A 16532-nucleotide genomic window follows, 5' to 3' on the forward strand; every position below is an offset into this window, starting at 1 on the left:
AGGCTCTGCTGGGAGTTGAACTCAGGATCTCCTGTTTACTAGACAGGTGCTTTAACCAACTAAGCTACAGAGCCAGATCACGAATGTGCGTGCAATTGAAATCAGAGGAAGGCCTTGTAGATAGTGGGCAGGCTTTGGCGAGTCAAGAGCTGAGTTCATCACGGCAGTGTTCCCAGCCTCTGACTCGCTCTTGCAGTTGTTGCTGTAGTTGTAATTGTAATAGGCAACCGTCTGTCTCGGAAGACGATGGGCTACACCCGGGGTGTACGTCACTTCTGTGTGAAACATCGTTTGTTGTGGCTGTAGAGGATGACTCGTGAGTGACGATCCCTTCCGCAGCTGGTACAGATGAATATCATTGGCCCGAGGTCGACTGATAATTTTTCCTTCCTCTGAGCTCTCTTTCCCACCATCTGGTCATTTCTTTTGTCCTCTGCTTTTCCCATGGTCTTCCTGAATGCCTTTCTCCAGGAATTCCAGTCAGCAGGAAGGACTTCCCATGCATTGACTCCAATCCCAGTCAGCTTGAGATCTCGCTTTGCAGATGTCCTTGTATCACAGATGTGGGTGACCTGTTGGTCTCGTGCTGATAGCAAGCTCACCATAGAGCGTGTCTTTGGCAAAGCGACCGTCATCCATTCAGCACACATGACTCAGTCAACAGAGTCACCGCTGACTCAAGAGGGCAAACATGCTGCGGGTCCCTGCACGCTGGTGTACTTCTGCATTCGGCACTCTGTCCTGCCAGGAGATGCCCAATTTCCATCTGAGACAGTGGAGGTGGAAGCTGTTCAGCTGCTTTTCTTGGCTTGCATAAGTTGTTGATGCTTCTCTACTATAAAGGAGGGTGCTGAGAACACAAGCCTGTTACACGCGGAGTTTTGTATTTTCGATCAGTTTGCTGTCGGTTCACATTCGTCTTCTCAACTTTGACATGACAGCTGCAGCATTGACAATCCTGGTGCTGATTTCAGTATCAAGGGACAGATTGCTGGTGATTGTTGATCCAAGGTATGTGAAGCTGTTGACAACCTCCAAAGTGAGCCTGTCGATGTTGATGGAAGGTGGAGTCTCTAGTCCTGGCCCATAACTTTGATCTTCCTGATGCTGATCGTCAGTCCAAACTCCTTGCAGGCCAGGGAGAACCGATATACAAGCTGCTGTTAATGAACTTCATTATGGGATGTCAGCACAGCGTCATCAGCAAAGAGCAACTCACAGACCAAGAACTGACTCATTTTGGTCTTGGTGCGCAGTCTTGCCAAGATGAACAGCTTGTCATCAGCTCTGGTATGCAGGTGGACACCCCCATCTGAGTCACTGAAAGTTTAAAATAGCAGCATGGAGAAGAATATGCCAATTGTAAAGGATGTGAGCTGTGAGGAGGTTACAAGGAGGCTTCCAGGGGACTTGGACAGGATAAGTGAATGAAATGACAGATGGAATATAATGTGAATAAGTGTGAAGTTATCCACTTTGGTAGAATAAACAGAAAGACAGAATATTTCTTAAATGGTGAGAGGTTGGGAAGTGTTGATGTCCAAAGGGACCTGGGTGTCCTTGTTCATGAGACACTAAAAGCTCGCATGCAGGTGCAACAATCAATAAGGAAGGCAAATGGTATGTTGGCCTTCACACGAGGGGTCATGAGTACAGGAATAAAGATGTCTTGCTGCAATTGTATAGAGCCTTGGTGAGATTGTGCTGGAGTATTGTGTACAGTTTTGGTTTCCTTATCTAAGGAAGGATAGACTTGCCACAGAGGGAGTGCAACGGAGGGTCACCAGACTAATCCCTGGGATGGTGGGATTGTCTTATGAGGAAACTGGGCTTGTATTCCTTAAAGTTTCATTTAAAAGGCCATTTCAAACTGAGATAGGGTGGAATTTCTTCACTCAGAGGGTGGTGAATCTTTGGAATTCTCTACCTCAGGGGTTTGTGAAAGTTCAATCATTGAGCATGTTCAGGACAGAAATTGATAGAAATCTTGATACTCATGACATCAAGGGATACGGGGAGAGCGCGGGAAAGTGGTGTTGAGGTAGATGATCAGCAAGGATGTAATTGAATGACAGATCAGGCTAGACAGGTGAAACTGCCTCCTCCTACGTTCTGAAGAGAGTTTGCACCAAGACACAGCCCTGTTTTACCCCACTGCTGATCGTGAAAGTGTCTGATGTTGCTCCATTGTAACTGACGGAACTGTGCATGTTCTCATGGAAAGAAGAGATGACGCCCAAGAGTTCAGGAGGGCAGCCTAGTTTCCACAGCAGTTTGAAGAGTCTGTCTCTGCTAACAAGATCGAAGGCCTTGGTGATGTCTATAAAGACAATGTAGAGTGGTCTGTACTGTTCACAGTACTTCTCCTGTAACTGCCGAAGTGAGAACATCATGTCGACTGTCGATCTACCAGCTCTGAAGCTGCACTGAGACTCAGGATAGATGTGTGATGTCAGGGTCTGCAATCTGGTCAGAGCAATGCGAGCAAAGACCTTCCCCACAATACTTAGCAAGCAGATGCCTCGGTAATTGCTGCAGTCACTGCGATTCCCCCTTATTGTTGTACAAGGTGACAATGTTTTCATCACGCATGTTTAGAGGCGCAGATCTCCCCTTCCAACAGAGACACAGAAGTTCATGGAGATGCTGCAGCAGAGCTGCTTTTCCACTTTTGATGATTCCAGGTGGAGTACCATCATTTCCCAGGGCTTTACCACTGGCAAGACGGTCAATGGCCTTGTTGAGCTCTACTATGGTGGTGTCACTGTCCAACTCCTCCATGACAGGGAAGTCTGGAATGGTGCTGAGAGCTACTTCAATGACAATGTTCTCCGTTATGTAGAGTTCAAGGTAATGCTCCACTCACCTTTCCATCTGCTTGTTAGGTTCAGTGATGATCGTCCCTGTCTTTGTCTTCAAAGGTGCTGATTTAGTTACTGCTGGGCCCGTTGCTTTCATAATTTTTTTTTAATTCATTCATGTGATGTGGTCATCACTGGCTAAGCCAGCATTTATTGCCCATCCCTCATTTCCCTTGAGAATGTGATGGTGAGCTGCCTTCTTGAACCGCTGCAGTCTGTGTGAGGTAGGTACACCCACAGTGCTGTTAGGAAGGGAGTTCCAGGATTTTGACCCAGCAACAGTGAAGGAAAGGCGATATAGTTCCAAGTCACGATAGTGTGTGGCTTAGAGGGGAACTTGCAGGTGGTGGTGTTCTCATGAATTTGCTGCCCTTGTCCTTATAGTTGGTAGAGGTTGCGGGTATGGAAGGTGCTGTCTAAGGAACCTTGGTGTGTTGAATTCCTTCATATGTCCCTCTAGCATCCCCCAGATTCAGCGGCAGATTGTATGCTGTTGCAGAGTTTTAACCAGTATTGATTGGTGCAGTGCCGAGCAGTCTGCAGAGACTTGTTTCTGGCAGCTCTGAGAGCATCTAGAGTTTGTTTGCTGGGGACTTGTTTGTAGTTCATGAGGGCTCTCTTCTTAGTTGCAGTAACTGACTCCATTTCAGTCCAATAAGCCTCAAACCAGTCAGCATTCCTCCCATCTCTTTTCCCATGCACAGTGAGTGCAGAGTTATAGATGCTGTCGTGCAGATGATTGCACTTTGACACGGCACTGAGGCCTTGGGTGTTTCCTGATAGTGCCTGATCGAGGATGTTGAGGAACTCCTGGGTCCTTTCTGGGTCAGTGGTTCGGCTAGTGTTGATCCGAGAACGACCTTTCTTCTTGGATGGATGAAGCTTCCTTGGCTGAAGCCTGACCTTGTTACACACCAGGGAGTGCTCAGTGTCACAGTCAGCGGTGTGATAGCTGCGTGTGATGAGGATACTGCTGAGGGTGGTACGTCTGGTGATGATAAGGTCTAGCTGGTGCCAGTGGCGTGATCTCGGGCGTCTCCAGGACACCTTGTGGCACAGCATGACCTGGAAGTAGCTGTTCGTCACGCAGAGTCCATGGTGACAGCATAGCTCCAGAAACCTCTGTCCATTTTTGTTCATCTTGCTAATCCCCTGGTGCCCTATGCTCATTGGCCAAGCTGTAGTCAGTACCCAAGCTTGCGTTGAAATCCCCGAGAAGATACAGTCCCTCGGTGCTGGGAATTCTACTGATGGCAGCGTCAAGTGTCTCACAGAATTGATCCTTGACATCTGGGGTGGAGGTGAGTGTCGGGACATCGATGCACATGAGATTAACTGGGCCCGCGCTTGTTGACAAGTGAAGGGTAAGAACTCTCTCTGAGCCAACTGTGGGGGGTTCACTCATTGCAAGTAGCGTGTTTTTTACTGTGAGACCCACTCCATGCTCACGAGTTGCCTCTTGGGCTTTCCCCTGCCTGAAGAAGGTGTAGTGTTTCTCTTTGAGGGATCCACTTTGAATGAGTCTAGTTTCTTGCAGCACAGCAATGTCCACATTGAGCCTTGTGAGTTCCTTGTCAATCACAGCTGTCCGGTGTGTGTCATCAACCTACAGAAGGTTGTCAGTAAGGCCAGGACACATGGCCCTTACATTCCAGCTTGTGATGCGAAGCACTGGTGTCTTCTTTGCTGAGTTTGTCTTGCTTGGTGCATAGATTATCAATCCGCCAGTTGAGAGATATCTCTCTAAGCTGCAAGCACCCATTGAAGCAAGTAGGTCGTGGCAGGACAGCACCTAACTGACTGGGGGCTGCACAGCTTGGAGTAGGTGGTAGTTCTCCAATGAGACGCGATGATCTCTCCCACTGTCAAAATTAGCCCCTGGTGCTCATACTCTACACCAATTGAGTGAGAGCTTATAATCGGTAACTGTTTCTTCCCATGTTTTGCTAATGTTTAACCACGAAGCTGGAGTGTCCTCTCCAGGGCACAGGCCTGGGCAAATAGTATGGAGACACTGAGCATCAGGACCCCCTCTCAGCATTGCTAGTATTGTCCAAAGGAAAGGAAAAAAACAGTACTGTTTGTTACCAGCTCTGCTGTCGGAGTTGCTGGAAAACTACCTGATAAGTAACAGGTAACCGCCTCCGGGACTCCACTCCGGATTTACTGTCCAGGTTAACTCCCTAAGCCTTCTTCTCTCTCAAGACACCCACAGGGAAGTGAGACATTTTGCCCATAGATGGGGCTCTGTTCTTTGGCATCAGGATGGAACCACACGCCAGTGGGCCTGCATGACATGCACAAGGATATCACACACTGCCCCATCCCTGGGACAGCTCAGAGAGATACCCTGATGATAATACACCCCACAGGAAAATCACAAACAGCCCCATCCCTTGGACAGCTCAGGGTCAGACACTGCACACACTGCAACAACAGTGACATTACTGTATTAGTCCCTCCATTCTGAATCACCCTACTTTATGCTTTCCGTCTCTCAGCTAATTTTGTATCCACGCTGCCACTGCCTCCTTAATTCCATCTGCTCAAATTTTGTTAACAAGTCTATTTTATGGTACTTTTTCAAACACAATTTTGAAGTGCAGACACACACCATCAACCCCACCACCCTGGTCAACTCTCTGTGAAACTTCATCAAATAAATTAATTCATTAATTAATTCATACACAATCTTCTGTTAACCAATCTGTTCTGGCTGTCATTTATTAGCCCATGTTCGACCAAGTGCCAGTTAATTTTCTCCTGGATAATTGTCTCTAAAAGTTTCCCCACCACTGACATTAGACGATCTGGTCTGTAGTTCCTGGGTTTATCTCTCTTTTTAAACAGGGCTGTAAAATTAGCAATCCTTGCAGACTTATCTTTCAGTTCTGGAAAGTCTATTGTGGACAATCTCTTTGGGCTGACTTTAACCAATTAAAGCAACAGGATACTTGATTAATAAGTCCAGAACTTTTATTGAGAGTAAAATAGTACTTAATAATTGGAAGTAAAATTATCTTGAACAAACTTGGGGAATATAACTTTACAGCTCTAGCAGGTGTGTGGACTCGTCTAGCTTGGTCTCAGAGTGTCACGGTCCTCTTTGTCCAGTCTAGATCCCTCATCAGGTGGAGAACTTGGTCGATGATCTGAGCCTTTACCCCTGAGGTCTTCTCGTGTTCCTGCACACTGAAACCTGACAAAATCCCTACTTTTAACCCCTGGATGGCCATCACACCACCTTGTAAAATAATAATTGGTCTGAGCTGTTGCTAGGTACATTTAATTAATGATGTCTTCCACTAACAGCCAACTGTCCTCAGAATTTCAGACATGAGTACGATGGAGTGGTTTCACACTGTCTCCCAATCTGATCTGAAACAAGTTTCCTATTCATTAAATCGAGACTCTTGAAAATGCTGGAAATACTCAGCAGGTCTGACAGCATCTGTGGAGAGAGAAACAGAGTTAACGTTTCAGATCTGTGATCTTTCATCAGAACTGGGCTGAAATTGTCTGAGGGACTGAGATTGTGGAATCAATTTCAGGGTCAAAAACATTGTACTCTGCAAGGAAAGGAAGATGGTGATTATTAAGTATAGTGCAAAAATATAGATGCTTTTACATTATTTGAATCAACATTGATTTAAACATTGTGCTCACGAAACCTATCTTTTGATCAAAATGACATTGATAACAATGGAAAAAGCAACACATGCATTTCACGACCACAGGACTTTGTAAAGCCTTTTACAGCCAATGAAGGACTTTCCAAGTGTAGTCACTGTCCAGCAAAATACAATACCCGACAAGAAGGATATTTCACATTCGAGTCACGCAAGTCCCAGGCAATGACCTTCTGAAATAAGAGAGAATCTAACCCTCTCCCCTTGACATTCAACAGCATTACGATTGCTGAATCCCCCACGATCAACATCCTGGGGGTTACCATTGACCAGAAAATGAATTGCAGTAGCCATATAAATATCATGGCTACAAGAGCAGGTCAGACACTAGGAATCCTGCGGCAAGTAACTCACCTCCTGACTCCCCAAAGCCTGTCCCCTATCTACAAGGCACAAGTCAGGAGTGTGATGCAATACTCTCCATTGCCTGGATAGGTGCAGCTCCAACAACACTTAAGAAGCTCAACATCATCCAGGACAAAGCAGCCCACTTGATTGGCGCCTCATTCACTATATTCACTCTCTCTATCACCAACACACAGCGTGCACCATCCACAAGATGCACTGCAGCAACGCAGCAAGCCTCCTTAGACAGCACCTTCCAAACCCGTGACTTCTATCACCTAGAAGGACAAGGGCAGCAGATGCATGGGAACACCAACACCTGCAATTTCCCCTCTTAGCCACACACCATCCTGGAATTGAAACTATATCACCGTTCCTTCACTGTGGCTGGGTCAAAATCCTGGAACTCCCTTCCTAACAGCAACACATCGACTGTAGTGGTTCAAGAAGGCAGCTCACCACCACCTTCTCGAGGGAATTAGGGATGGGCAATAAATGCAATAAATAAAAATAGAATCAATAAAAAAGACAATAATCCCCAAAAGTAGAAAATCCATATGAAAATGAAAATATAATAATACACAGTCAGCATGGATTTCACAAAGAAAGTCTTGATTAACCTTATCTTTGAAGAATCAACAGCAAGAGTAATACAGCAGATGTAGAAGAGTTTAAGTTCATAAAGCCTCATCCTTTTAAGCGCTTGAACCAACAAATTGTGGGTTAACAAACAAGCACACAATCTGACAGAGCTGGGTGTTGTTCTTTCTAGATTCCCCTAAAGCAGGGTGTCAATGAGTTAAATCTTCAGGTTGCTGCAACCAGAATAGCCATTGTCCACGATCAGTTTTACTGTTATAAATAAAGGGTGGAACATTCATTGTGAATCTATAGAAACAGTCTGGTCCTGCACACTGCAGACACATCCACGTCATCACCAACCAGTTCTCCATTAATTGATGCAGTTATTTGACTTTTCCCCATTAGCTCCATGGAATTAATTTTGAAAGATTTTAAATTCCAAGAAGTTTTGTTAATATTCAGTCCTTGAGAAGAAATCATTCCCTGGCCACAGTGGAGAAAGCATTGAATATAAAACAGTCGGCCACCAGGTAACACAGAGAAAACTCATCAGCTAATCTAGAATTACTTAGTTTTCTTATTTTTGCTCTTGCTATTCGGTTTTTCATCATTTTCAGCTCCTGACTGTGGATATTATTGTGATTAAATGTGAAAAGATGCACTGTGTCTCAGCCCCGGTATATTGGCTCTTTCTCTGTACAGTGCTGTACACACTCAGATACTGACAGTGTCTCTCCCTGCCTCAATTTTCCAGCCCTGACGGTGCAGAAAGCGCAGCTCAAAGTTACACATTCTGCCTGTTTGCAGGTGATCAATGAGAGATTATTAACGTATCCTTCTGCAGTGCTGCCTCGGTTAATAACAGCAGATCGAAGTCACATTTCAGATACAGAAACAGACGCATCAATTATTCACTCTTTCCCAGAGTGAGTGAGGCCGGGACAAGCAGCAACATTCCAGCCCCACACTCTGCAATTACCCAGCACCAGCGGAAAGCAGTGAATACAGATTCAATCAGTGGGTTAATGTCCATTGCAGGGATGCAAGATTCCACGGCCCACGACAAACATCCCCATATACCGAGAACAAGCTCAGGAAAACCAGGGGGAGTTAATATCCCAATCACTGAGCATTCCAGTCACATTGAACAAGTTCCTGAACTGAGTGAACCTTTCAAAGTACAGAAGTGATGACGAGGTCAAAAAGGTCTGAACAGTTGAGGTGACTGAGCGGTTTCAGCTTCTCTGTTCAGGTTGCAGCTTTCACTGGAGGCATGTGTTTAAATCCCACTTCTGACAACTTGATTTTCAGTTACTTTACAGAGTTTCCTTGAAGGTTTGAGGTGGAGTAAATACTGAGGAACTGTTTCTAACTGCTGAACGGTCAATAACCGAAGGTTACAGATTTAAAGTGACTCACAAAACCAGAAGGAACATGAGGAAAAATTCCTTTCTGCAACATGTGGTTAGCATTTCAGTTATGTGGATAGATTGGAGAAGCTGGGGTTGTTCTCCTTAGAGAGGAGATTTGATAGAGGTGTTCACAATCATGAGGGGTCGTGACAGACCCGATAGAGAGAAACTGTTGGTAGAAGGATTGAGACTCAGGTAAAAGCTGTAGCTCAGTTGGTCACACTCACCTCGAAATCACAAGCTTCTGCGTTCAGATTTCACAGCTGACACTCCAGTACAGCACTGAGGGTGTTGAAGGTGCTGCCTTTCAGGTGTGATGTTAAACCAAGACCTGGTCTGCATGTTTGGGTGAATGTAAAAGATCCCATGCTGCAATTTCAAACAAGTGAAGAGCAATTCTCCCTGGTGTTGTGATCAATATTTGTCCCTCAATCAGATCAGTTGGTCATTATCACATTGCTGTTTGTGGGTATTAGCTGCTGCATTTCTGACATTACAACAGTGATTACACTTCAAAAGTATTTCATTGGCCACAAAGTGCTTTGATATATCCAGTGGTCAGGAAAGGTGCTATATAAATGCAAGACTTTTCTTTCTTTATCACAACACATTACTGTGTAAAAAATGGTTCTTCATGTCACCTCTGGTTCTTTTGCTAATCACCTGATATCTGTGTCCTCTGCTTACTGACCCTTTTACCACTGGAAACAGTTTCTCCTTATTTCAAGTATTGAAAACCTCCATGATTTTGAACAAATGTGTCAAATCTTTTCTGAATTTTCTCTGCTGCAAGGAGAACAACCCCAGCTTCTCCAATATCTCAACATAATTGAAATCCCTCACCCTGCTACTATTGTGGTAAATCTCTTTTTTATTCTTTCATGGGATGTGGGCACTGCTGACACAATGTGATTCCTGTCAACGGAGCGGCCCGCTGACATCATCCGAGAGCGCCAAGCTGCACATAGGCACAGCTACATCTTGCCAGGATTAAGTGGCACATGCACAGGATGATGTCATGGCTCAGCACCAACATCATCGCATATCCGCCCATGGTCCATCTTCGCACATTCACGCTAAAGCGTCATCGGGTATCCAGCCTCTCACTCAGCTGAAGGAAGCGGCTGAATGGGAGACTTTGAGGTTGGAGCTCTCCCCCCTCGGCCTTGACGCTTCTTCTCCTCAACTGCTCGCTCTCCACCTCGCTGCTCCCCTGGATGATTGTTCCCCGCTCGCGTCACCCAGCTCTCCTGCCACTCGCTCCCAGCCCCCCAACCCCCACTCCAGCCATTAGCTCTAGGCCATGCCACTTCCCTCCTCTTGGCCACTCGTTCTTCACTCCTACGTCACACTTTATGAGAGGCATAGATAGTGTAGATAGCCAGAGTCTGTTTCCCATGGTAGGGGTGACTAAAACTAGAGGGCATAGATTTAAGCTAAGAGGGAGGAGGTTTAAAGGGGGTCAAAGGGGTAAATTTTTCACAGAAAGATCAGTGGGTATCTGGAATGAGCTGCCTGGTGGAGGCAGGAACAGTAGTCACATTTAAGAGGCATCTGCACAGGTACTTGAATGAGCGAGGCATGGAGGTATATGGAATTAATGCAGGCAGGTCGGATTAGTATAGATAGGCATTATGGTCGGCATGGACGCGGTGGGCCGAAGGGCCTGGTTCTATGCTGTGTGACTCTCTGACTCTCTGTGACTCCTGTTAATTGTTTAATTATCCACCACCATTCAGGACTGGATGTGACAGGACTGCAGAGCTTTGATCTGATCTGTTAATTGTGTGATTGCTTAGCTCTGTCCATTGCATGCTGCTTCCGCTATATGACATGCAAGTAATTCTGTGTTGTCGCTTCACCAGGTTGACACCTCATTTTTAGGTCTGCTTGGTGCTGCTCCTGACATGCCCTCCTGCACACTTCATTGAACCACTATTGCTCCCTTGGCTTGATGGTAATGGTAGAGTGAGGGATATGCCAGGCCATGAGGTAACATATTGTGTTTAAATACAATTCTGCTGCTGCTGATGGCCCACAGTGCCTCATGGATGCCCAGTTTTGAGCTGCCAGATCTGTTCATTTCTTCCCTCAGACATAATTGAAAAAAAAAAAATTCTGAAGAAATGCATGAACTAAATAAAAAGGAGAGAGAAATAAATACTGACAAAATAGATGTCAGCATTTGGAAGGTAAAAAGATTTCAGTTTTATTATTGATGAGTGAGAGGAATATATCACACTTTGGGGCTTCTGTAAGTGGATTTACTGTATCAGAGTAGAAGTACTGTATCAGGCCTTGTTAGCTCAGTTGGTAGAGCATGAGACTTTTAATCTCAGGGTCTTGGATTTGAGACCCTTGTTGTGTGGTTGTTCTTCCCTTTTTCAGTCTTCATCGGCAGAGAGTTCAAGGAGTGTTTGAAATTAAATTCAACAACATCACCAGATTTCAACCCCCCCCTTGCCCCCATCCCAGTGTAGTTGACAGGACCCTCAACCTCTGCCTTCCCCCTTCCCCTCCCTCCCAGAACTGCGACAGGGTTCCCCTTGTCCTCACTTTCCACCCCACCTGCCTCCACATCCAAAGGATCATCTTCCACCATTTCCACCACCTCCAGCGTGATGCCACCACCTACCTCATCTTCCCCTCCCCTGTCAGCATTCCGAAGGGATCGTTCCCTCCACGACACCTTGGTCCACTCCTCCATTATCCCTGACACCGCGTCCCCTTCCCAAGGCACCTTCTCATGCAATCGCAGGAGATATAATACCTGCCCTTTTCCCTCCTCTCTGCTCATTATTTAAAGCCCAAACACTCCTTTCAGGTGAAGCAGCGATTTACTTGTACTTCTTTCAATTTAGTGTACTGTATTCGCTGCTCACATTGCAGTCTCCTCCAAATTGGGGAGACCAAACGCAGATTATGTCGAACACCTCTGCTCAGTCCGAAAGCATGACCCCGAGCTTCTGTTTCCTTGCCGTTTCAACACTCCCCCCTGCTCTCATGTCAACATTTCTGTCTTGGGCCTGTTCCAGTGTTCCAGTGAACATCTCCATGGAAAGAACAATCTTAAACGCCAGCTCAAATGTTGGATTTTGTATGTTAAGTATCTTTTCTCATCCAAAGATTACACTATCAATCATTCACCACTCTGTCTTCTCCTGAATTTCGAGTTCAAATTTGTTTGTGAAGTTGAGTGACACGTTAAGACAGCACAGTCTTTGTCTTTGTGAAGGAAGTGATTTCAGAATGGCTGTTTGAAACTGTCCCTCCTTGCACAGAAATTCAGTGCAAATGCTCAAATCACCCACAATTTCTTTGTGATAAATTTGTTCACAATTGCATTCGACATGGAAACCGCCTCAACATTACTCTCACTGAAGGAAAGTGTGACTGTGTTGTTTGTTTCAGAGTGTTGGTGCCGTTATGTGTCGCTCTTAACCAAGACTGGGACACAACGCAAGGTTGATCCAAGGTTGGCATATATTATCATTCAGGAGCAAGAAAAATCAAGAGGAACCTAACAAGAAAACCCAGTCTCCAGATGTGAGAATCTGTAGAACCGCTTTGGGAAAATGAATCAGAGCAGAATGAAGGGTGAACTGTCCGACTGCCCAGAAGAGATGAAGACACAGTTCAGTCAGCACATTCCCCTGGTTTATGATGCTGGAACATTCCTCACACAGAAATTATTCAACCCGATGACAAACGTGCTCACAGCCGATAATTTATTAAGATAATTTTTTTTGAGCTACAACACAAACAGCTACCCGACAATGTGGAAAATTGCCCAGGTGTGCCCTATCCATAAAAAAAAGCAGGACAAATCCAATCTGACCAATTACCGCCCCATCAGTCTACTATCAATCATCAGCAAAGTGATGGAAGATGTCATCAACAGTGATATCAATCACCACGCATTTAGCAATAATCTGCTCATCGATGCTCAGTTTAGATTCCGCCAGGGCCTCTCGGATCCAGGCAAACATTTGGAAGCTGGAGTATAATGTGGGAAAATGTGAGGTTATTCACTTTGGTAGTAAGAACAGATAAATTAAATATTATTTAAATTGCGAGAGACTACAGAATGCTGAGGTATGGAAGGATCTGGTGTCTTCGTACATGAATCACAAAAAGTTAGCATGCAGGTAGAGCAAATAATTAGGAAGGCAAATGGAATGTTACCCTTTATTACAAGGGGAATGGAGTATAAAAGGAGAGAAGTCTTGCGACAAATGTACAGGGTGTTGGTGAAACCACACCTGGAGTACTGCGTCCAGTTTTGGTCTCCTTATTTAAGGAGGGATATACTTGCATTGGAGGCAATTCAGAGAAAGAGGTGGGCAACTGTCTCTTCCCCACCACAGCCACCTCGAGGGCATTGTGCGGAGGGGGTGAGACTTCGGGCGTGCAGGAAGGATCTGATGGGGAGGGCTCTTCTCACCACCAGCCAAGTTTCTTCTTGGTCCTTGTGTGAAAGTTCTGGTGATGAGGCATTCTGCCAAATGACTTTGGCAGTTTGCTCGGGGAACCATCCGACTGGATCCACCATCTCCTTTTCCTGTAGGGCCTTGAGGACATTCCGTGCAGACCACTACCTGAAGGATTGGTGGTCAAAGATGTTTTTCCACAGAAACTTTCCCACGAAGGATAGGTGGTTCGGCATGGTCCAACTGGATGGAGCATTCCGCGGCAATGTGACCAGGCCCATCCTTCACAACGCTGGGGACAGATAGAACCTCAGCACGTAGTGACACTTGGAGATTGTGTACTGGGGATCTGCGCACAGCTTGATGCAGCCGCACACGAAGGTAGTCATCAGGATGAGGGCGACGTTGGGTACATTTTTCCCGCCCTTATCCAGGGGTTTGAACATCGTGTCACTCCAGACCTGGTCCATTTTGGAACCCCATATGAAGCGGAAAATGGCTCGGGTGATCGCCACAGCGCAGGAGTGGCGTATGGGCCAGATCTGCACCACGTACAGCAATGTGAGCGCCTCGCACCTGATGACCAGGTTCTTACCCACAATGGAGAGAGATCGCTGCTCCCACATGCTCAGCTTGTGGTGTATCCTGGCTACTCGCTCCTTCCTGGTTTTGGTGCACGTCCCAGCCCTTCCAAACCATATCCACAGCAACTTCAGGTAGTCTGACCTGACGGTGAAGGGGACAAAGGATCGGTCAGCCCAGTTCCCAAAGAACATGGACTCGCACTTCCCGTGGTTAACTTTGGCTACCGAGGCGAGTTCGAACTGGTCGCAGATGCTGATCAGTCTGCGAACGGACAGCGGATCCGAGCAAAGGACGGCGACGTCATCCAGGTACAGGGAAGTTTTAACCTGAGGGACTCCACTGCCTCGGATTGTAACCCCCCCCCTTATGCTTGCATCCTTCCTAATAGACTCAGCAAAGGGTTCAATACTGCAAACAAACAAGACAGAGGAGAGAGGACTGCCCTGTCTGTCTTTGCAAAGCAGGTGTAGAAAAAGATGCAGTGGTTTTTATCGCGGTTCATCCCAAGCAGCTGTGTAAAACAGGAGTCTGTGCTCCACAGGCTGCTCTCAGGGATGCACACCGAGATAAACATCAACTGCTGCTGGAGGACTATCAATTCGGTGAAAGACGCCCTTTGGTCTGCCCGAAACTTGCTGGTCTTCCAGCGCAAAGAGTTGTCCATGACCTAATGTTGCTGACTGGCACATTCCAAGGTCCAAGACTACGTGCTGAGGGACGCACTACAGCTTGGGGCAGCCACTGCAAAGGCTCACTGGGGAAGACCACTGTGTAAGGTACCCCCACAAGGTGAAGTGAGGGACTGGATCCATGGAAATCCCCTCGGGCTGTATCCAGAAAATATTTCTCCGCCTCCAGGCTCACTTCTTTGACCAGGAGTCCTCCTCCCGACCAGCAGACCCATTCACCCACCTCCAGCATTCTCCCTCTACCTGGACACCTCCCCCTGGCCACTTACCCGCTCTTGATCTCTTCATTGAAAACTGTCGGCTGGACATTTGTCATCTCAATTTCTCTGCCCCCTCACTCACTCTCACCTGTCCCCCTCTGATCTTGAGGCACTCCGTTCTCTCAGGTCTAACCCCGACATGGTCATCAAACCTGCAGACAAGGGTGGTGCTGTTGTTGTATGGCGTACCGACCTCTACCTTGCAGAGGCTCAGCGCCAACTCACAGACACTTCTTCCTACCTCCCTCTGGACCATGACCCCATCGGCGAAAATCAAGCCACCGTCCAAAGGACTGTCACTGACCTCATCTCCTCTGGAGATCTTCCCTCTACAGCTTCCAACCTCATAGTCCCGCAACCCCGGACAGCCCGCTTCTACCTCCTAACCAAAATCCACAAACGGGAATGTCCCGGCAGACCCATTGTGTCAGCCTGCTCCTGCCCCACTGGACTTACTTCTTCCTATCTTGACTCTATATTTTCTCCACTGGTCCAGTCTCTTCCCACCTACATCCGTGACTCTTCTGATGCCTTACGTCATTTTGACAATTTCCAGTTTCCTGGTCCCAACCGCCTCCTCTTCACTATGGACGTCCAATCGCTCTGCACCTCCGTCCCCCACCAGGATGGTTTGAGGGCTCTCCGCTTCTTCCTGGAACAGAGGCCCAACCAGTCCCCATCCACCACCACCCTCCTCCGCCTGGCTGAACTTGTTCTCACATTGAACAACTTCTCCTTCAACTCCACGCACTTCCTTCAAGTAAAAGGTGTCACTATGGGTACCCGCATGGGTCCTAGTTATGCCTGTCTTTTTGTGGGATATGTCGAGCATTCTTTGTTCCAGTCCTACTCAGGCCCCCTCCCCCAACTCTTTTTCGGATACATTGATGACTGTATCGGTGCGGTTTCCTGCTCCCGCCCCGAACTGGAAAACTTTATCAACTTTGCTTCCAATTTCCACTCTTCTCTCACCCTTACATGGTCCATCTCTGACACTTCCCTTCCCTTCCTCGACTTCTCTGTCTCCATCTCTGGGGATAGGCTGTCTACTAATATCCATTATAAGCCCACCGACTCCCACAGCTACCTCGACTACACTTCTTCACACACTACCTCCTATAAGGGCTCCATTCCATTCTCCCAGTTTCTCCGTCTTCGACGCATCTGCTCTGATGATGCTACCTTCCATGACGGTGCTTCTGGTATGACCTCCTTTTTCCTCAACCGAGGAATCCCCCCCACTGTTGTTGACAGGGCCCGCAACCGTGTCCGGCCCATTTCCCGTACCTCTGCCCTCAACCCTTCCCCTCCCTCCCAGAACGGTGACAGGGTTCCCCTTGTCCTCACTTTCCACCCCATCAGCCTCCACATCCAAAGGATCATCCTCTGCTATTTCCGCCACCTCCAGCGTGATGCCACTACCAAACGCATCTTCCCCTGTCAGCATTCCGAAAGGATTGTTCCCTCCGTGACAACCTGGTCCACTCCTCCATTACCCCCACCACCTCGTCCCCATCCCATGGCACCTTCCCCTGCAATCGCAGGAGGTGTAATACCTGCCCATTTACCACCTCTCTCCTCACTATAGACAGGCCCCAAATACTCCTTTCAGGTGAAGCAGCGATTTACTTGTACTTCTTTTGATGTAGCATACTGTCTTCGCTGCTCACAATGTGGTC

The 16532-nt window shown here is 47.0% G+C and overlaps 1 non-coding gene across 1 annotated transcript; it reads right to left on the minus strand.

The window, feature by feature from the left end:
* Positions 1-74, minus strand: trnat-agu (transfer RNA threonine (anticodon AGU)). Its single transcript has one exon. It is a non-coding gene; the product is annotated as a tRNA-Thr (tRNA).
* Between the last annotated feature and the right edge of the window lie 16458 nt (positions 75-16532).

Source organism: Heterodontus francisci, unplaced genomic scaffold (assembly GCF_036365525.1).
Source record: "Heterodontus francisci isolate sHetFra1 unplaced genomic scaffold, sHetFra1.hap1 HAP1_SCAFFOLD_286, whole genome shotgun sequence".
Lineage (NCBI taxonomy): Eukaryota > Metazoa > Chordata > Chondrichthyes > Heterodontiformes > Heterodontidae > Heterodontus > Heterodontus francisci.